General features: G+C 40.4%; 2 long non-coding RNA genes across 2 annotated transcripts; one reads left to right on the top strand and one right to left on the bottom strand.

The window, feature by feature from the left end:
- Positions 1-234: 234 nt before the first annotated feature.
- On the bottom strand, positions 235-7,689 carry LOC306935345. Its single transcript, XR_013791382.1, has 4 exons — positions 7,635-7,689; positions 5,814-5,909; positions 3,916-4,060; positions 235-3,049 (listed from the first exon to the last, which is right to left on the bottom strand). It is a non-coding gene; the product is annotated as an uncharacterized lncRNA (long non-coding RNA).
- A 2,181-nt stretch (positions 7,690-9,870) lies between these two features.
- On the top strand, positions 9,871-14,899 carry LOC306935382. Its single transcript, XR_013791385.1, has 4 exons — positions 9,871-9,991; positions 10,203-10,346; positions 11,859-12,176; positions 12,709-14,899. It is a non-coding gene; the product is annotated as an uncharacterized lncRNA (long non-coding RNA).
- Positions 14,900-19,224: the final 4,325 nt, after the last annotated feature.

Here is a 19,224-nt window from a genome sequence, read left to right as displayed (position 1 = left end):
CGCTGGAGCAAGCCCACAAATAATCCCTAACAAAAAGCAACTAAATCACAACTGAATGAACAAAGTAATGAACCAATGTGCTGTGTAGTTAGCCAGTGGTGTTTATTTAAAAAAAATCACACCTGTGTGAAGTGAGGGGCGCTAATATATTAAAGTCGAACTCATTGATGCTATGATTAGGTGATGTAATGGTGATGTAAAACACAGACAAAACAAACATTAAACTCTCTTTATTGTTAATGGCATTTAATGTTTGTGTTAGCGACTAAACAAACATTAAACTCTGTCCATTGTCAATGGCGTTTTTAATGTTTGTTTAATTAAAAACAAACATTAAACGTGTATATAGGCAAAAATAGGAATTTTAAAAAAATCCCTAAAAGGTACCACATCCAAAAATGGCAGACAAAGTACTTACATTTCCATCTCTTTATTGGCACACACCTTAACGCATGTTCGCCAACCTTTATCCGGTTGCCAACCATAACACATGTTCGCCAACCTTAATCCGGTCGTTTTCAACATGTCGGACTATTGACATGTCGGAAAAGCGTACGCACCCCGCTCCGTAGTATTAATATAATTATGTTTTTTGAGTGGTGCAACCATAGGGTGCAGCACTCCAATGCCCAGCAATGTGTGTCCCTTGCTGGCTGGGTCTGTCCGTCCCAGCACGGCAATAGCGTTCGTTCACCACCAAGTGTCACTGTAGCACAGCCCCCCCCCCCACACCAGGGAGACCTTGTACAGTACAGTACAGTACAGTACAGTACAGTACAGTACAGTAGCACTCACTTCAGACAGGTCTGTTTTTGAGTGGTGTAAACCACTCCTACAACTGGCTTTGTTAGTTTACGTGTCTGTCTGTCTGTCTGTCTGTCTGTGCTCAAAAAATGAGCACGGTTGCTATGGTAACCCAGTTCACACGGGTGTGATTTCATTACGTCAGACATTACGTCAGACCACAGTTGATCAGTCTATATAAGACCTTACACCACTCAGTTCACACAGGTGTGATTTTTTTTATGCATCTTGACTTTTCTTTTGCCTCGTTTCTACTGTATACTACTGTACGTTTTCTTCTTACTTCTGTAACCGTAACGGCTGTGTCACCTCTGGGCGACTGATTTCCCCCTGCGGGATAATAAAGGTATCTATCGATCTAACATGGTGATGGTGTGTGTATGGAAAGTTAAGTCAAAACCTAAAGGAACAAAGGCACATGGAGTCTTCTTTGGATCTCTCTCAACAGTGCCATGAACATGAGCAGCATTTGTAGGCTCCTGGAGGCAGGAATGTAGGACTGCCCTACCCTGCTCACCTAGGGCATCACAACAGAAATACACATTGACACATGCAATACAATATTAACCACAAACCATGCAAGGCTTTTACCCTGTATGAGTTTGCATGTGTTTTTTTAGACCAGTTCTTGCACCAAAGCCTTTGCCACAAACTGTACACAGAAAGGGTTTTTCCCCTGTATGAGTCCTCATGTGTTCTTCTAGATGACTCTTTTGACTACAACCTTTACCACAAACTGTACAAGTAATGGGCTTTTCCCCTGTATGAGTACTCATGTGCTGTTTTAGCTCACCACTGTGAACACAGCCTTTGCCACAAATTGTGCAAGTATACGGCTTTTCCCCTGTATGGGTACTCATGTGTCTTTTTAGAACAGCCCTTGCACCAAAACATTTACCACAAACTGTACAAGTAAAGGGCTTTTCCCCTGTATGAGTCCTCATGTGCTCTTTTAGATAACTCATGTGACGCCAGCCTTTACCACAAACTGTACACGTAATGGGCGTCTTTCCTGTATGAGTACTCATGTGCTGTTGTAGCTCAACACTGTGAACACAGTCTTTGCCACAAACAGTGCAAGTATATGGATTTTCACCTGTATGGGTACACATGTGCCTTTTTAAAACAGCCCTTGCACTAAAGCCTCTTCCACAAACTGTACACAAAAAGGGCTTTTCCCCTGTATGAGTCCTCATGTGTTCTTCTAGATGACTCTTTTGACTACAGCCTTTACCACAAACTGTACACGTAATGGGCTTTTCCGCTGTATGAGTACGCATGTGCCGTTTTAGTTCACCTCTGTAAACACAGCCTTTGCCACAAACTGTGCAAGTATATGGCTTTTCTCCTGTGTGATCACTCATGTGCCTTTTTAGAAGAGCCTTTGCACCAAAACCTTTGCCACAGACTGTACAATTAAAAGGTTTTTCCCCTGTATGAGTCCTCATGTGCTCTTTTAGATAACTCATGCGACTCCAGTCTTTGCCACAGACGGTACATGTAAAGGGTTTTTCACCCGTATGAATCATCATATGTCTTTTCAAATGTCCCTTTAGATTAAATATTTTTCCACACACAATACAACTAAAGCTCTTCTCTGTGTGACCTGTCTTGGAGTGAGTTTGTTTTGATTTCAGGTCCTGGGACAGTACATTCAGTTTGTTTAAATCTGACTGACTTTCCCTGGTCTCTACCCAATCATTGTCTTCCGCATCAGATTCAGAACTGTGTGAAGAGAGGAGCTGGTCACCACTAGTTGGTTGTGATGATACCCAGCACTCGACATAAGCTTGTGTTTTCATGTGTTCAGTTGAGGTGCTGTCCTGGGACAGCTTGTTGCTCAAAGCAACGTTTTTTCCTTTCACAAATACACTCAATTTGTTTAAATCTGACTGATTTTCCCTGGTCTCTACCCAATCATCACTGTCTTCAGCATCAGATTCAGAACAGTGCGAAGAGAGGTGCTGGTCATCACTAGTTGGTTGTGATGGTACCCAGTACTCTATATAAGCTTGTGTTTTCGTGTGTTCAGTTGATGTGCTGGCTACAGGCCCTGTTTCTCGGTTTTCACCATCTTCATTTTCTACTGGTAATGTCAACATTGACCCATCAGCCTCCTCTGGTCTTTGAAGTAGCTCCTCCTGTTCATCTTTAATATGTGGTGGCTCTGATTCCTCCTCGACAGGACTGGAACTCCTCTCCGCTTCAGGGGAACACTCTTTAGACACAGGGAGGTGCAGAAAGTCTAGGCAAAATATACAAAGAGAGACGTTTGAACAGTTTCCTGATTTAAAGCTAAAAGAATGTGATACATTTCTAAATCATAACAGGGATTAAAGTGCATTTTAGAGTCATTAACTACCAGCTGTGTAATCTTTGAAATGTTTCCATTTTTAGAGTACAGTCTATGCACTTTTTATGTTTGTCTTATTCATGCCCCCGCCCCCCCGTGACATCACATCATGTGGAAGCCAAGTTTATGGACTTTGTGCGTGCCCCCAAGGTGCCCCTCACTTCACACGGTGCAATTTTCGAGCGCGCTAGCTGCTCCTATGCACAGCTTTGAAGTCTGTATGAGCACGGAATGTGCTCAGCTGATTGGAATGTGGAATGTGATGTATGATGATAAGAGCGCCGTTCTCTTCACACAAGTGTGATTTTTTATTGAAGAGTGGGCGTCGCTTTAAGTCAAACTTGAACAACAATGTATACAAGTTCAGAATGCACCTGCCGACAGTAGCACAGCTCGCAATCTGTTCTTTAAGTCGAACTGTGGTGGGAGGGTGTAGCGCGAGGGGTTACCATTGTGTGTGGAAATGAGACATAAATCAGCATGGCCTGGCACGGCCATCACCCCTGGTGAGTGGTGATAGACATAATACAATGAACAAAAAATACTGTTCCTGAAGAAACGGTGTGGGCTCGAGTAGCTCTCTATTCGATAATGTGACCCATATGGCGTCACAGCCACCCCCCTCCCTCTGTTTTCCTAACGGTTGACCAACATGACGTCACAGCCAAGAGGGCAAACGCCCCTGGGAATAATTACGATAGCAATAGTGGATTCGCTACTCAGGCCCACAATAAACATAGAGAGAGCTTGACACTCACTGAGTGTCTTCAGATTGTCTTCAGATTCAACTTCAGAGTCTTCAGGTTCGAGTTTAATGTGGTCTTCAGGTTCCTGTTCAAAAGAAACCGTCCTGGGTGGAGAACTCATCTTCACCTGCAGACTCCACAGATTGGTCTAGATTCTCTAGAATGAAGAAGTAGAATAAGGACATTAATAATATAAGGACTTTGATTTGATATGTATATGGACTTCAATAAGAATAATAACATTCAAATAAAAGACAACTCTATCACTATGACAAGAGCAATATTACACAAATTTTGCCATATCTGGTCTCAATATTTTTTGATCATTTTTAACGTATGTTTAAGTAAATAAATTGCAATGTGAGCAACTTATTTTTGCTATGTTTGCCTAGAGGGAGAACTCCCATTTTATACTTGGCCAATTGTTGCCGTGTTACAAGTTCACTATACATAGTAACATTTTAACTTTGACAATATAGTGAATATATTGGCGATTGGATGCGTCAAATCGTCAGTTGTTGTTTATTGGGCGATTTTTGTAATATTATTTTACAAATGTAATGGACTGTTCCTCGAGAATTCAACTCTTCAAATATAGCCAAATTAAATACAAGGCGTGTGTGAAATGTTAATCAATGTGGGCCATTCTAATGACTATTACACTGCCCGTTTTTGCGAAACTAATTTATAGTCTAGGCTACAAAACAGTCCCCGGTAGCCTACTGGTCTGGAATGGAGCAGAGGATAGAGGGAATAGCTTTTGCTTTCCACTACTATATGAGAGCAAAGACTTATATTTACTTATATTTTCAAAGACGAGCCGTAAAATGAAATCTGTCTACAGCTGTAGTTTGTGCAAATCCTAGCTGTGCATTGCAAGCGTGACACTGCAGTCACCCCGTGTGAGTTTGTACTGTAGATCTGCTATTTTTTACATGTTACCCTAGCTTATAGATCTGGTAGATCTGCTATTTTTGACATGTGACCCTAGCTTATAGACCTGGTAGATCTGCTATTTTTGAGGGGCGCCTAGCCCCTCCTATATACAGGTTTAATGTTTGTTTTTAGTTCAATGTTTGTTTTAAAAACGCCATTGACAATGAAAATGTACATCATCACAAACATTAAAAGCCATTAACACTTATACCGCCATTGGCCGAGTTCAATTCAATTAAAGCTCATTATTTAATAACAATAAAGAGACACCGTTTGTTTTACATCAGCATTACATCACCTAATCAACATGACTTCAATATATTAGCGCCCCTCACTTCACACAGGTGTGATTTTTGACATGCGACCCGCTGTACGGTGAAGTATAAATCGAGCTTGAGTACTGGAAAGCAGACAAGCGGTAGTCACATTAATTGATTTTCTAGCGTGAATCTACAAGTGGTATATACCACACAAAAAGTGGTATATACCACTTTGAAAGGAGTGGCATGCCAAAGACCACTTTTGGAGCTCGCCCTCCCTCATTTTGGGACTAACAGTGGCCAATAGGAGTATTTTAGCATATTATAGTTATACATTCTCGTCATTTCTGGATTATGGTCAGCTTTATTAATCTATATATTGTTGTAAATCAAACATAGGGTTGGGAACCATTTGATTGACTGCCACTGACAACCAGTGAGACAGCAGTTCACTAGGCTTGTGTTGTATACATATACCGGTACCTCTTGTTTTAGTAAAATGTCAGTTCCAAGTACATTTCTAACAGCAGGGTAAATAAACGATTTAAAAAAATCGTCCACATTGGTGGCATAAAGGTGGTTGCACACTGGACGCAGCTAAAAATCCGAAAAACGCGCTCTGTGTGCAGGGACCTTAACTCTTTTTTTCCCCTGATGCTGTCAAAAAGATGTATCTGCGTTACATTGGTCAGTAATTAAACAGTAGCTACATACCTATGCTGTACAAAGTTATTTGTACAGCAAATGTTTGATGCAGCAATGCATCAAACAGGCCCTCTCTCTCTCTTGATACTGTGTGTAGACCTCACTCTGTGGAAATCACCAGTAGAAAAACAAAACAAAAAGCATTTATTTATGTGTGATCTGTGTTGCACCTGAGCTTGTAGATCTGAACATTTTGGTTCCTCCTAAGATAGCTGGGATGGAACTAGCGACAATAAGTGGCGGTGGTGTGATGAACAAAAAAAAAGAAATGAAAATCGGTGCTCAAAATGTCTTTTGTGCTATATTCTTCTACATTTTATTATTTTAAGATTTTTCTTTTTTGATATATAAGATCTACAATTAATTAATTCAATTATTATAGAAAATATACGAAAAATCTAGCAGCACTGGCCCAGAAGCAGCCACTTGGGATTCAGACAGGATCTCCTCACTGGTCAACAAAAACACCTTGAAGACCCTAACAGGAGCCCTCGTACAAGGTTACTATGCATGCACCTCCTGGTACCACAGCACCTCTAATAAGGCCCTTAAAACAAGGCTCCAGACTTCCCAAAACAAACTGGTCAGGCTACTACTTGGCCTCACTCCCCGAACTCACCTCACCCCTGCCCACATTGACAAGCTGCAATGGCTCAAGGCTCATTCATAGTCTGGATTTTCGGTGGTGAGGTGACCACCGGAGCTGAATAACATTGAGCGGTGCAAGTAAAAACAGAGAAGGGCTGGGGCGGTGGTTAGCTCTTCACCGCAGCTCGTGACGTCATGTAGTAGTCACCTCACCTCACCACTGAAAATCCAGACTATGAATGAGCCTTTAGGGTTGACGACAGAGTACAGCATCTTGCAATGGGTCTGGTCCACAAGATTCGATACACCACCAAGATACCCATGTACCTGTCTAAATAATTCCTTAATGTCAATGAAGTCCACACTCACAACACCAGAGGGAGTTCAACAAACCATGTGCAAGTGCAACCCAGATTCGGCACAAACAAGGGACTAAATTAATTTAACTCCTATGCCACAAAAGTGTGGAACACCCTACCAACTGTCATTAAGAGTAGGCTAAGACATGTGAATCCCTTGACTCCTTCAAAACCGCTCTCAAAGGGCACCTATGGACGGCTGCGGCTCCCATAAAATCTGAATCCCCAACCCACCCCTTTTCGCCTCACTGTATATATTTTCCCCCCTTTATGATGTTTTTGGCCACAAATTAGTGTATTTGTACGTCTCTAAATGTTATGATGAATTGAAAACGGTGGACCCTCTTGTAAACAAGTGTAGCCTAATGCTATATGTCGTCCACTCACAGTTAACAGTTTTTGTATTGAGTTGTGCTTGAAATGTAGGCTACTGACTACTGTAATTCTGCAAACTGTAATTAAATACTTCAATCAATCACTCAGACATAAGGTTGAAAAGGTTCCCAGTTCGATCCCGGCCTCCTTGAAGTCACAGATGATGTGTCGTCATTGGTTCCAGGCTGCAATTTCATAAATGCACCATTGCCTATCTACAGGAATGGCAATGACACTTTAAAGATGAATTGACCATCCAAAGGGACTGTGAGCTTGTAGATCTGACCGCTAGTTAAGTTACCGTATATATCGTTAGCATTCAAGCTAACTAGCTTCCGCAACTAGCAGCCAATGGAAAACGCCATCCATTGATTGTAACATGGCTAGCATTTGCACAGATGCACAGAAAACAACATAGCAGCAGTAAACCTTTGGGTTCGACATTAAAGCCAAACAATTGATGGTTTAAATGGCAGTAAACTATAGTTGTGATGTGAGTCTGACTCACCGCTGAATGTTACTGTAGTGTACCTCGTTTAGCTTCTGGGTCATGCTCAACAAAGGATCCAGACAGCGCCTTAATGCATTTCGCCCCCTGGTGGAGGACATGTCTAACTGCCTCTGAATAATGTTTGATTGACAGACAGAATCATCTACACTTGGTTTAACAGGGTTATTGTAATCTATTAATACATAAGCATAGGCTACATATAAATTATTATATTATATATATATTACAATATCACTAGTAAATATATGATTATTCCTATCACAATTAACCACACGGACCCAAGCCTCCCTATTCTGGGGTGTAACATTTTAACTTTTATGATGATTTCCTGTTTTTGGTTATTTACATGTTCTGATGAATTTAACATGGTGGACCCTATTGTAAACAATTGTAATGCTTAATGTTGTCGTCCACAGTTAGTATTGAAGTTTTGTATTGAATTGTGCTTGAAATGTAATTCTACAAAATGTTAATTGTAACATTTTTGCAACAATAGAAATATCTACTAGATCACAACATGATGTGTCTAATTAGTTTTGTCTTATTTTGTCTACTTTAGACCTATAATTCTCAGGCTAGGAAAGCATTTTCTTAAAACATTTTTCATTTAATTTAACACTTTAATCATTAAGTATTGACTTTCGTTTGAAATGTACATACTGTGAAGGAAAAAATATCAATCAATCAAACAATCCATCAATCAATGAGATCACGAGCAATACATTTTGGTGACATTTCAAGTGTTATAAATCTGTTATCCATAGGTCTACAGTATTCTGGCTTGCCTTGTACTACCACCTACTGGTGTCTTAAGTACATAGCAAGTCAAATTGCAGTATAGTATAGTATAGTATAGTATAGTATAGTATAGTATATATACTATACTATACTATACTATACTATACTATACTATACTATAGTATAGTATAGTATAGTGATGGATGGATGGATGGATGGATGGATGGATGGATGGATGGATGGATGGATGGATGGATGGATGGATGGATGGATGGATGGATGGATAGATAGATAGATAGATAGATAGATAGATAGATAGATAGATAGATAGATAGATAGATATAAATGTTACCTGTTAATCTAACTTCCACTAACCATACCATGTAATACAGATAGTGGTTTTGATTGATTGATTGATTGAACATTTTATTCACAGTTAGAGCAAAATTAATTGAATCCCTTGTTTGAGCCACATCCTGGTTGCACGTGGTTTGTTGAACTTGTGATTGTGGACTTTGTTGACATTAAGGAAGCATTTTGTCAGGTACATGGGTATCTTAGTGATGTAGCGAATCTTGTAGACCAGGCCCATTGCAAGTTGTTGTACTCTGTCATCAACCCTAAGCCATTCCAGCCTATCAAAATGGGTAATCTGGGTGTAAGGCCAAGTAGTAGCCTGACCAGTTTGTTTTGGGAAGTCTGGTCTGGAGTCTTGTTTTTAGGGCCTTAACATTGTGTTTATTGTCATGATTTGTCACAACAAGAGTTGGCTTTGTCCGAGGGTTAAATGTCTTTAAATACTTTTTGAAACGTCTATGGGAAAAATGAATGGGGAATTCTCTTCCGGGCCTGTCGTCGTCATGAAAGGGAGCGGGACTGCGACACTCTATATGGCTCTGGAGTCAATGGTCTGTCTCGAGAGAAACATAGCACCACATTTTGTCCAGCGACCACTTTAGTCTGGAAATGGCACGTTTTTGACCTCTGACCCCCCTTTAGGGGCCCGCCAATTTTTTGGCGTACATGTCAAACTAGTTGAAACATAGCACAGAATTTTGTCCAGCGTACAATTGTCTGGAAATGGCACTTTTGACCTCTGACCCCACTGTATGGCCAGTCTTTTTTTTCTTTATTTTTTTTACACCTCTGCTGCTTAGCGGAGTGTGTGGTGTTGTGGAGGAGGTATCCCCAAACACGTGCGTATGTCAGACTAGTTGAAACATATCACAGGGGCAATTTTTGTCCAGCGTCCAATTTATAAAGGCCATGCACTCCAGTGAATAGCATATCCATTTAGATGTGTTTTGTTGTTATTTATTTATACACAGAAACATAATGTGTGTTGTATAGCAAAAGCTAAATGTATTGTTTTAATGTGCAAATGAAACGTTTTTTTTGTTTACTCTAGAGGGTACTCTTATTTTGAAGAGATCGTCCTCCGGAAGTCTTATATTTGCTGCTAGCTTAGATTTGCGGGCTGTGGAAAATAAAATAAATAACACGGGCTCAAGAAGCTACTCGTGGCCAGACTGTTGCCACTTGCCAAAGAGAGTCAGGCAGTAGGCAGAGAGTTATATGTGGGAGAAACAGCATGTGAAAAACGTCTCACAAACGAGGTACAGTTTACACTCAATATATTGTCGTTTAAGTAAACAATTATTTGACATGCTTAACTGTGATGTTACTGCGTCTACTCCCTTTAGCACCCTTAGCTCATGGATGCTAACGTTAAAATGGCGATTGTAGACTGCTAGTTTCTGTTAGCGTGAATCTCGTTTGGGTCCGTTGCACCGTTCACAGTTCAGACATACTGTTGATTTTCTACAGACCACCACAGCTACTGATCTACAGTATCAAGAGAGATGGCCTCCAAAAGATATGCAGCAATGTCAGAGTACCAGCAGGAGATGGACGAACGACGTGGACTGTTTTATGCAATGTTTCAACCCATCGTACACTTGAACAGGATAGGTATGTATAGCGTTTACATTACTGGTGGTTTTAAGCCTATAGTAAAGTTAGCTAGCTGCAGGAAAAAAATACAAATGGAGAATGTTTTGAAGGTTAAATGCAAAAGATTAATTGCATAAAGTCCTATTGTAACTGTCAGGCAGAAACTGATTCTGATGTTTGTTTAAAAGCTGCATGTACAGCATTTCCAGCCATATCAATACGATACGATTATCGGCAAGGAATACAATATGATTATTGCCATATCAATTAATTGAACCCACCCCTACTCCGCACACGTATAAAACATCCATGACAATAAAAACGACTCGCCAGCCACTAATGGACGAGCAAAACATGTTAGTGGTGTCAACAAAAATCGATTCGGCAATGCATCGCGATTCGGCCGTGTGCGATTCTGCATCGGTGCAGAAACGGACAATCCGAGTATAGCAAAATCACCTTTCTTGACCCTTTGAAGCATCCGTATGGTCTCTGTTTGCGCATCTAAACCAATCACAGCAATCGGGGGGCGGAATGTTCAGGACAGTCTCGTTTGGGATTCGCTTATACGGCCATCTGTTTAGTGTAAACACGGAAGTCACACTGCTACATGACACCGGGTGAATAGGGAACAAACAGGCTAAAGGCTTGTCTACGCGGTGTGTCTAAATAAATACCCAAATTAAACCGTTGTTTCACAGCAGGATCATTTTCCCTGTATCTGTAGGGCACGTTAGATGTGGACCCTTTTACATTAACGTCACAACGTTGGGCGTTAGCGCTGGTCAATAGTGTTAAGGACTTCTCCTTAAGGCTATGGACCAGAGCTGGTTGGGCGTTACGTTCAAGGGGCCAGTGAGGCTTTCCAACGTTGAAGCTCTGGGCCCTAGCGGTAAGAGGAAGGACTGCAGGTGGACCCGTGGAAGTATGACGAGGAAACCCCGTGCAGCTGGGCTTTAACGTTGACCGCGTTTGCACTACCGCATTTTGGGCACCAAATTTTGGTGCCCAAATCGAAAAAAGGCGGCGGTAGACGGTCCTTCCGGGTGCTTCAAAACGCCACTGAGCAACTTCCACTGACATGAATAGCGGGGGGGAGGAGCTTCGCGCCAGATCAGTCTCTATCCTTTTATATACTCTATGGTTACGTTACATGAACGCAACTAAAGTTATATGCGTGCTCTGAAACATCACTACATAGACCATATTTGGCCTATGTACATACTGGTGAAAAGGCATTTGTCATCACTGTCCACTAAATTTCTTTCACCCCTGTGTCAATTATCTAATGTGATTCTGGGCTCTACACACCCTCTGCCAACCTAGTCCCCATATATGGGGGACATGGGGAGAGCAACGGACTTGAACTCATGCTTCCTTCATGCCTGAGTGTCCAAGTTGCTCCTTTACACCCTCTGTTTCGACCTTAATCTACAACGAATGTCATTTCATTATTATTAGTCTTCTTCCATGTCAAGTCAAAGTCCATGTTTTCTTTATTCTTATCCTTATTCTACTGCTTCATTCCAGACAAAATTGTGGACCTTAAACAGGAACTTGTAGACCATCTTAAACAAGAACTTGAAGACCTTAAACAGGAAGATGAAGACCTCCTTAAACAGGAACCTGAAGACTACCTTAAACAGGAACCTGAAGACCACCTTAAACAGGAACCTGAAGACCAACAGGAACCTGAAGACCACCTTAAACAGGAACCTGAAGACCACCTTAAACAGGAACCTGAAGACCATGTTAAACCAGAACATGAAGACCCTCATAAACTAGAACCTGAAGACTACCTTAAACAGGAACCTGAAGACCATGCAACTAAAGACAACCTGGACACCAGTAAGTTGACTGCAAATTAAAGCTGATACCTCAATCCATGCCTGACATATAACGCATGTTATAGATATGTTTTCTTGTCTGACTGCAACCATACATTTATTAGCTTCCCTCCAGAATGGCATAAATAGTAACCTCGCCTCACCAGACTTTCCACCACCTCGGAGGAAAGCCTGGCCTCTGTTTCAAAAGTCTGTATGATCCTGTCGGGAGCGGATGATATCGTTACGTCATGTTGTAGTATTGTTTTGTAGTCGATCAGGCAGGAACAACAGGCGGTAACTTTATATATGGCAACTTCCTTTTCATTTTCTCAATAAAAGCTCTCGTAGCCTGTAGCTTTTATTGAGAAAAATCGGTTTGAGGGAAAAGGAAGTTGCCGCCTGTTGTTCCTGCCTGTCGACTATCATCCGCTCCCGACAGGATCATATACCCAAATGAAATGGTGACCAGGCTACATAAATAGTGGATATACAGTATACTTTAGGAAATGGTGCTTAAGTGGTAACTTATTTTTGCCACACCCTATTTCTAGATGTCCTGAACCTCTCTTTGTCTAAAGAGCTTTACCCTGAAGAGGAGAGGAGCTCCAGTCTGGCCCAGGAGGAACCAGAGCCTCCACAAAATAAAGCAAATCAGGAGGGGCTACTTCAAAACCCAGATGGGTTGACATTACTAGAAGTGGAAAGTGAAGATGATGATGAAAACATACAGACGGAGCCTGGAGCCAGCACCTCAACTCAACTCACAGAAACACAAGATGATGTAGAGGACTGTGGAAATTCACAACCAACTACTGATGACCATCTCCTCTCTTCACACTGTTCTGAAACTGCAGATAGTGATGGGTGGGAGGAGACCAGGGAAGGTCAGTCAGCTTTAAACGCACTGAGGTCACACACTAGTCAAGATGCGGAAGGACAGCTGTCCCAGGACCAGAAATCATCAATACAAACTAAATCCATGAGGAGTCACATAGGAAAGAAAAGGTTTAGTTGTACAGAGTGTGGCAAAATCTTTAAACATAATAAATCTATGGAGAAGCACACTAGGATTCATACAGAGCCGAACCGCTTTAGTTGTACAGTGTGTGGAAAAATCTTTAAACGTAAGAAATGTATGGAGAAGCACACTAGGATTCATACAGAGCCAAAACGCTTTAGTTGTACAGATTGTGGCAAAGTATTTCAAAGCAAGGGAAATCTGGAGAAGCACATTAGGAATCATACAGAGAAGAAACGTTTTAGTTGTACAGAGTGTGGCACAGTGTTTAATCGGAAGGCTGATCTGGACGCACACACACCGATTCATACAGGAAAATATCCCTTTAATTGTACAGTCTGTGGCAGAGGATTTACTGGAAGGGGTAATCTTGAAAATCACATTAGAATTCACACAGGGGAAAAGCCATTTAGTTGTACAGTTTGTGACAAAGTCTTTACTCAAAATAGTAATCTTAAAAAACACATGATGATTCATACAGGGGAAAAGCCCCATACTTGTGCATTTTGCGGCAAAGATTTTGGTCAAAAGTTCACAATGCAAGAACATATGAGAACTCACTCAGGGGAGAAGCCAAAGCCCTTTACTTGTATACATTGTGGCAAAAGCTTTATTGGAGTGAGTAACCTAAAAACACACATAATGTCTCACACAGGGGAAAGACCCTGTATTTGTACAGTTTGTGGTAAAGGTTGTGTTCAGAAGGGTGATCTAAAAAGGCACATGAGGATTCATACTGGGGAAAAAACATCCCTGTGTACAGTTTGTGGCAAAGGCTTTAGGGAAAAGGGTGATCTGAAAAAACACATGCGGTGGCATACAGGGGATAAGCCCTTTAAGTGTACGATTTGTGGCAAAGGCTGGGTTTCAACACACTTACTAAAAGCGCACATGAGGTTACATACAGGGGAAAGGCCCTTTACTTGCACAGTTTGTGGCAACACATTTAGTGATAATGGTCATTTCAAATCACACATGAGGGTTCATACAGGGGAAAAGCCGTATACTTGTACAGTATGTGGTAAAGACTTTACTCGAATGGATGTTCTAAAGACACACATGAGGACTCATACAGGGGAAAGACCCTTTACTTGTAAAATTTGTGGCAAAGGCTTTCGTGTAATAGCTAATCTAAATACACACACTAGGAGTCATACAGGGGAAAAGCCATTTAGTTGTACAGTATGTGGTAAAGACTATACTCGAATGGCTGTTCTAAAGACACACATGAGGAACCATACAGGGGAACAGCCCTTCACTTGATCAGTTTGTGGTAAAGGCTTCATTTGTAGGCCAACTCTAAACAGACATAGAACTATTCATACAAAGGGAAAAAACTAGTAGCTAAAGTCTGTGAGAAAAGTTGAACAATAGAATATTTTAGTTCTTTAACGCTGCTGTCTTCACAAACATACAGTCAGTCATTCATTCTAATCCAGGATGGAAATGACAGGTCATATAGATGCAAAGCAGATGAATCACATAATCTAATCTGACAATAGCAACATGGCTAAATAAAACAGTTCTATACACTTTATTCTCCAGTTGGACATGAATGTAAAATGATGATTTATCCAATTTACTTTTAATTTATTTTATTACCTGCAGCTACTGGTAGAATAATATGAGCATCAGTGTTTTTCCACATTTGTCAGTGTTTAGAAATGCATATTCATTATTGTGCTCATTCATACATGCATGCAACAATGCTGCAATAAAGTTCTGACAAGTTTTGTAGCTGTTCTTTATGTTGACATGTTTGTTTTGTTTAAAGGTGTAGTGAAATGAAAAATACGTTTTTCACACTTTTAGACCATATCCGTGGTCATCATATGGGCATACCTAACAATGGATGCCACAAAAATGGGAAAATTCTCATTTTTGTGTGTTTTTATATCAAAAGTCCATAAAAAATATTTTGTATTACTTCCTGAAAACGGAAACGTGCTGCGTGATGACGTGTCGAGGCCCACATCGATAAAAGCCAATACAAATGAAGCTCACCAGTTTAATTCCCCATATCTCCGCATCCGTCCAGCACAGGCTGCACAGCTGCTACTGATTACAGAAATCTTCCGGTTTTATTCCCATTCAAGTTAACATCCAGAGAGTGGATACTCGGTTTCAACTTAATCATCACGCTAAAAATGTATCTGAAAACATTATAGGGTAGAAATAAGCCACATTAAGAGTAAAGCTGGCCGACTATCTGATTTGTAAACAAACATCCACACGCTGTCCTGCGTAGCATAGCTACCCGTCCCTAGCTACCGTCCCATCCCCTGAAGGGATGCGACGCTCTGATTGGTTCAGAAACTTCATAGAGGTGTTTCAACTTGAGACCGTCTGAAACTTCAAAATAAAATGTCCACCATTTCCGTTTCACTACGCCTTTAAACTGTTAAATTATCATAACTCATATGGGCAGTGGCAGAGAGACATTTATTTTTTAGAATCTGATTATTATCACTTTGTGTTACTTGTGTATTTTATAGGGGTTTTGTGAAAGCAGTAATCTCTTCTGTTCTGGGAGAAGACAGAAACCAGATTTAGGGTGTGGCCACACCAAACTGGAATTTTACCTATGTTGGCGGATTCTGGCAATGCTTTTCAATGGGAACGGAGCGTTTGTTGCCAAAATGTACTGTCCATAAAAGGTTGTCAATACTGGAATGAGCTCCCTCTCACACAGCTTTTAAAGGACAATTTAAACAATGGTTAACCTCTTGAGCCCCATTGCCCCCGCGGCTGTCCACCTCTGAACAGCACTCAGCAGGGCAATGGAGACCCAATTGGTCTCCGGTTCCAACTCTGATGTTGCGGATTTTGGTTTAAGAGGTTAAAAAATAACCAGTCTTGTGATGTATGACGCTTAGTCCAAAATAGAGTAAACCTACCCTAATAATAGTTTAATCTTTTCTTATTTTTTATTCTTACTAGTCTTATTACGTTTGAAATGTACTAGGTATTTACAGTGTTGTCCCTGGCGTGTGTGAACATCACTTTCTCACTTTCAACTTCGTGCAAGAGTGAGTGTTTCCATAGAGCCTTCCAGACGAAACCCCTGTTAAAACACACCCTAAACAGGCCTTAATATCTAGCGGAAAACCCACCAATAAGCCCTTATCCGACACATACAATTTCACTGGAGTGCGCAGCGCGCATATCTAACTGCATGATGCAGCCTGCAGCAGCGCCAGTCGCACAGACAGCAACACTGAAGAGGCTCCTCAGGAGGTAAATGTGTTGTTGATTAAACATGTAATGTTCCATGAAAAATAGTTCCAATATCTTGTTATTTTTGCAAGACATCTCCGGCCTTCACAGAAGCGCAGTGATGCCTGATTTATTCTTCGTCGTACAACGTACGTGTTCCATGCTGAAAATAGCTGATCTACAAGCTCACTCAGCTTGTAGATCAACTATTTTTAGCACGCAGAGATATGCAGGCTGTGAGAACTGAACTGAGAACAGAGAGCCTTTACAATAAAAGCATGCAGCTTTCACAAGTTGGCCCATAATAAAGACATGGGAAAGGATTGAATTCGGTGGCATTTCACATTGAAAAAGAGCAATTTTTTTGTAAAAAAATATATATAATAAGGAATTAATTTGGATAATGGTAATGGAGATATTGTATATTAAAGTTGTCACTTTATTTATTCCAAAGTGTTTTATTTTTTTAAGGTTTGGACTTCATTCCCAATAGGAATTAGGTCTGCGGTTATGGGCTGTGGCAATAATTTTGAAAAAAAAGAAAAAGAAAGAAAGAAAATTAACTAAAATAGTTCATTTTTTGGAACCATGAACTTTAGTTCAAAATGTTTAATTATGAACTATGAACTGAAAAGTTCATTTTTTTAATTTAAAACTTTGTGCCAATTGAAAAGCATTGGCAGAATCTGACCCCATACGCATAATAAAAGTGACTGCATTGTTATAGATGCATACCGGTAGGCCTACTTAATTTAGATGTATTCTGTTCTTGTTTTGTTAATGGAGAATTCCGGAGTAGCTGTTTCCTTACCTCAATCTGACGTTAATATACCTAATAACGAGTGGTACACATTAAATATTACATAACATCCAGGGTGCCGTGCAGCTCAGACCGGGCACGCTGGCTTGCCTTGTTACAGAAGGCCTGTTGGAACAAGACATGTCTGTACGTCTTATTACAAAAGACACGTAGAAAAGAATTCGAGCAGTGTCCAAAAAATATATATATATTTTCGCTCAATCTAAGCGATTTTGCCTAAGACCAAGCACGCCCGGTCTTATAGCTGCGCTGTGCTCTGGATGTTATGTAATATTTCAAATGTACCACTCGTTATTGGATAGATTAACGTCAGATTGCGTTAAGAAAATGGCTACTCCGGAATTCCCCTTTAAAGGACCACTTCACCACTTTTCAACCTATCTTCATATAATAAGTCCTCACTAATAATCATGATAAAATGGCACAGTTTTTTTCTACTCGGTCTGTGTCTCATAGGAGGGTTGTGGGCAGTTCAGAAAGCCATCCACCAGTGACATCATCGTTAAAAGATTTTTTTTAAAACAAGATTGTTTTTTACAAAAATGTTTATATTTGTATTATTGTGAGAACGATGGCTTCCATTTTCGCATTGCAACTTTTCAGGACTAGAAAGCCTGCAGTTTCTATTAGCTTGGATTCCCCATCGATGATGTCACTGGTGGACACTGGACAGCATTCTGAACTTCCCACAGCCCTCCTATGAGACACAGACCGAGTAGAAAATAATTTTATCATCATTATTAGTGAGGACCAATTATATGAAGATGAAAAGTGGTGAAGTGGTCCTTTAATATGAATTCTGTTATTGAATGTAAGCAAGGGAAAACGAGAGGGAGATGTGCATTTTTCTGTTCTTTTTTTAAATAAGGTTTCACATTGGGTCCTTTGTGTTTGCTATATCCTTAACATTTCTGCTGTTATCTAAAGGTGTGTCGTTCCTTTAATTCTAAATATGTTATACTTGTGGCCGGGTGGGAGCAGCTCGGGGTGATGACAAGTAGTGTGGGCGTGTCTCTGGCGTCATAGTTACCCCATAATCACTGCCAGATTAAATATATAAATAATCACCCAGTGCCATCCTTTTTTGAGTGGTGTAAACCACTCCTACAACTGGCTTTGTTAGTCTGTCTGTCTGTCTGTCCGTGCTCAAAAAATGAGCATGGTTGCTATGGTCACCCAGTTCACACGGGTGTGATTTCATTACGTCAGACATTACGTCAGACCACAGCTGATCAGTCTATATAAGACCTTACACCACTCAGTTCACACGGGTGTGATTTTTTAATTATTTGCCTACTTTAAGTAGTCACAGAATATTCATCTCCACTGCTATCGCTTCCCCAAACGCAAAAATTAAAAGTTTGAATCATGGGTTTGTCTAGTAACTATTGCCTGTAGGACTGTTGGTATGTCTAACCATTGTATGCATCCCCTATTCCCCTTACGGGCATAGCAGCAATATGGCTCCAGTACTGCTTCTGTGGTGTTCTGTTTGCACGCAACAAGAATGCCTGCTTCCTCCATCGAAGAAGACATTCGTCCAAAGCAGTTTTTAGTTTCGCTACTGCCGCGCTGTAAAGAAGTTGTCGGATTATTTGAAGTCTACTTTTGTGTTTGTGTGTCTAAAACATATTTTCTAATTGAATTAACCGAAACTAGAAAACTAAAAGTTAAAAACCAATAAATTAACCAATTAATAAATACTACAATAAAGCATGTTAAATAGGGGGTCTAAGGCCTATGTTTGTAATAGGCTAATGTAATTAGTACAATAAATGACCAAAATATTAATTATAGACATACACAGTATTTATTATTATTTATGATAAATGCATCAAATTATATGGCCATATTATTGGGTTTGTTTTTCAAGGGGAGATTTGGTTTCATTTCTATGCTAAGAGTTGGCTTGTGTTTGGAGGTGGGTTGGCTTATTTCTCTCACGAGAGTTGGCAACACTGATATTTGGCACAGGTATACCAGATATGCATGTTAAAATAGGTAAAAGAGTCC

This window comes from Electrona antarctica, assembly GCF_951216825.1.
Source record: "Electrona antarctica genome assembly, chromosome: 13".
NCBI lineage: Eukaryota > Metazoa > Chordata > Actinopteri > Myctophiformes > Myctophidae > Electrona > Electrona antarctica.
The sequence above is the reverse complement of the archived record's forward strand: the minus strand, read 5'-3'. Positions and strand labels throughout refer to the sequence as shown.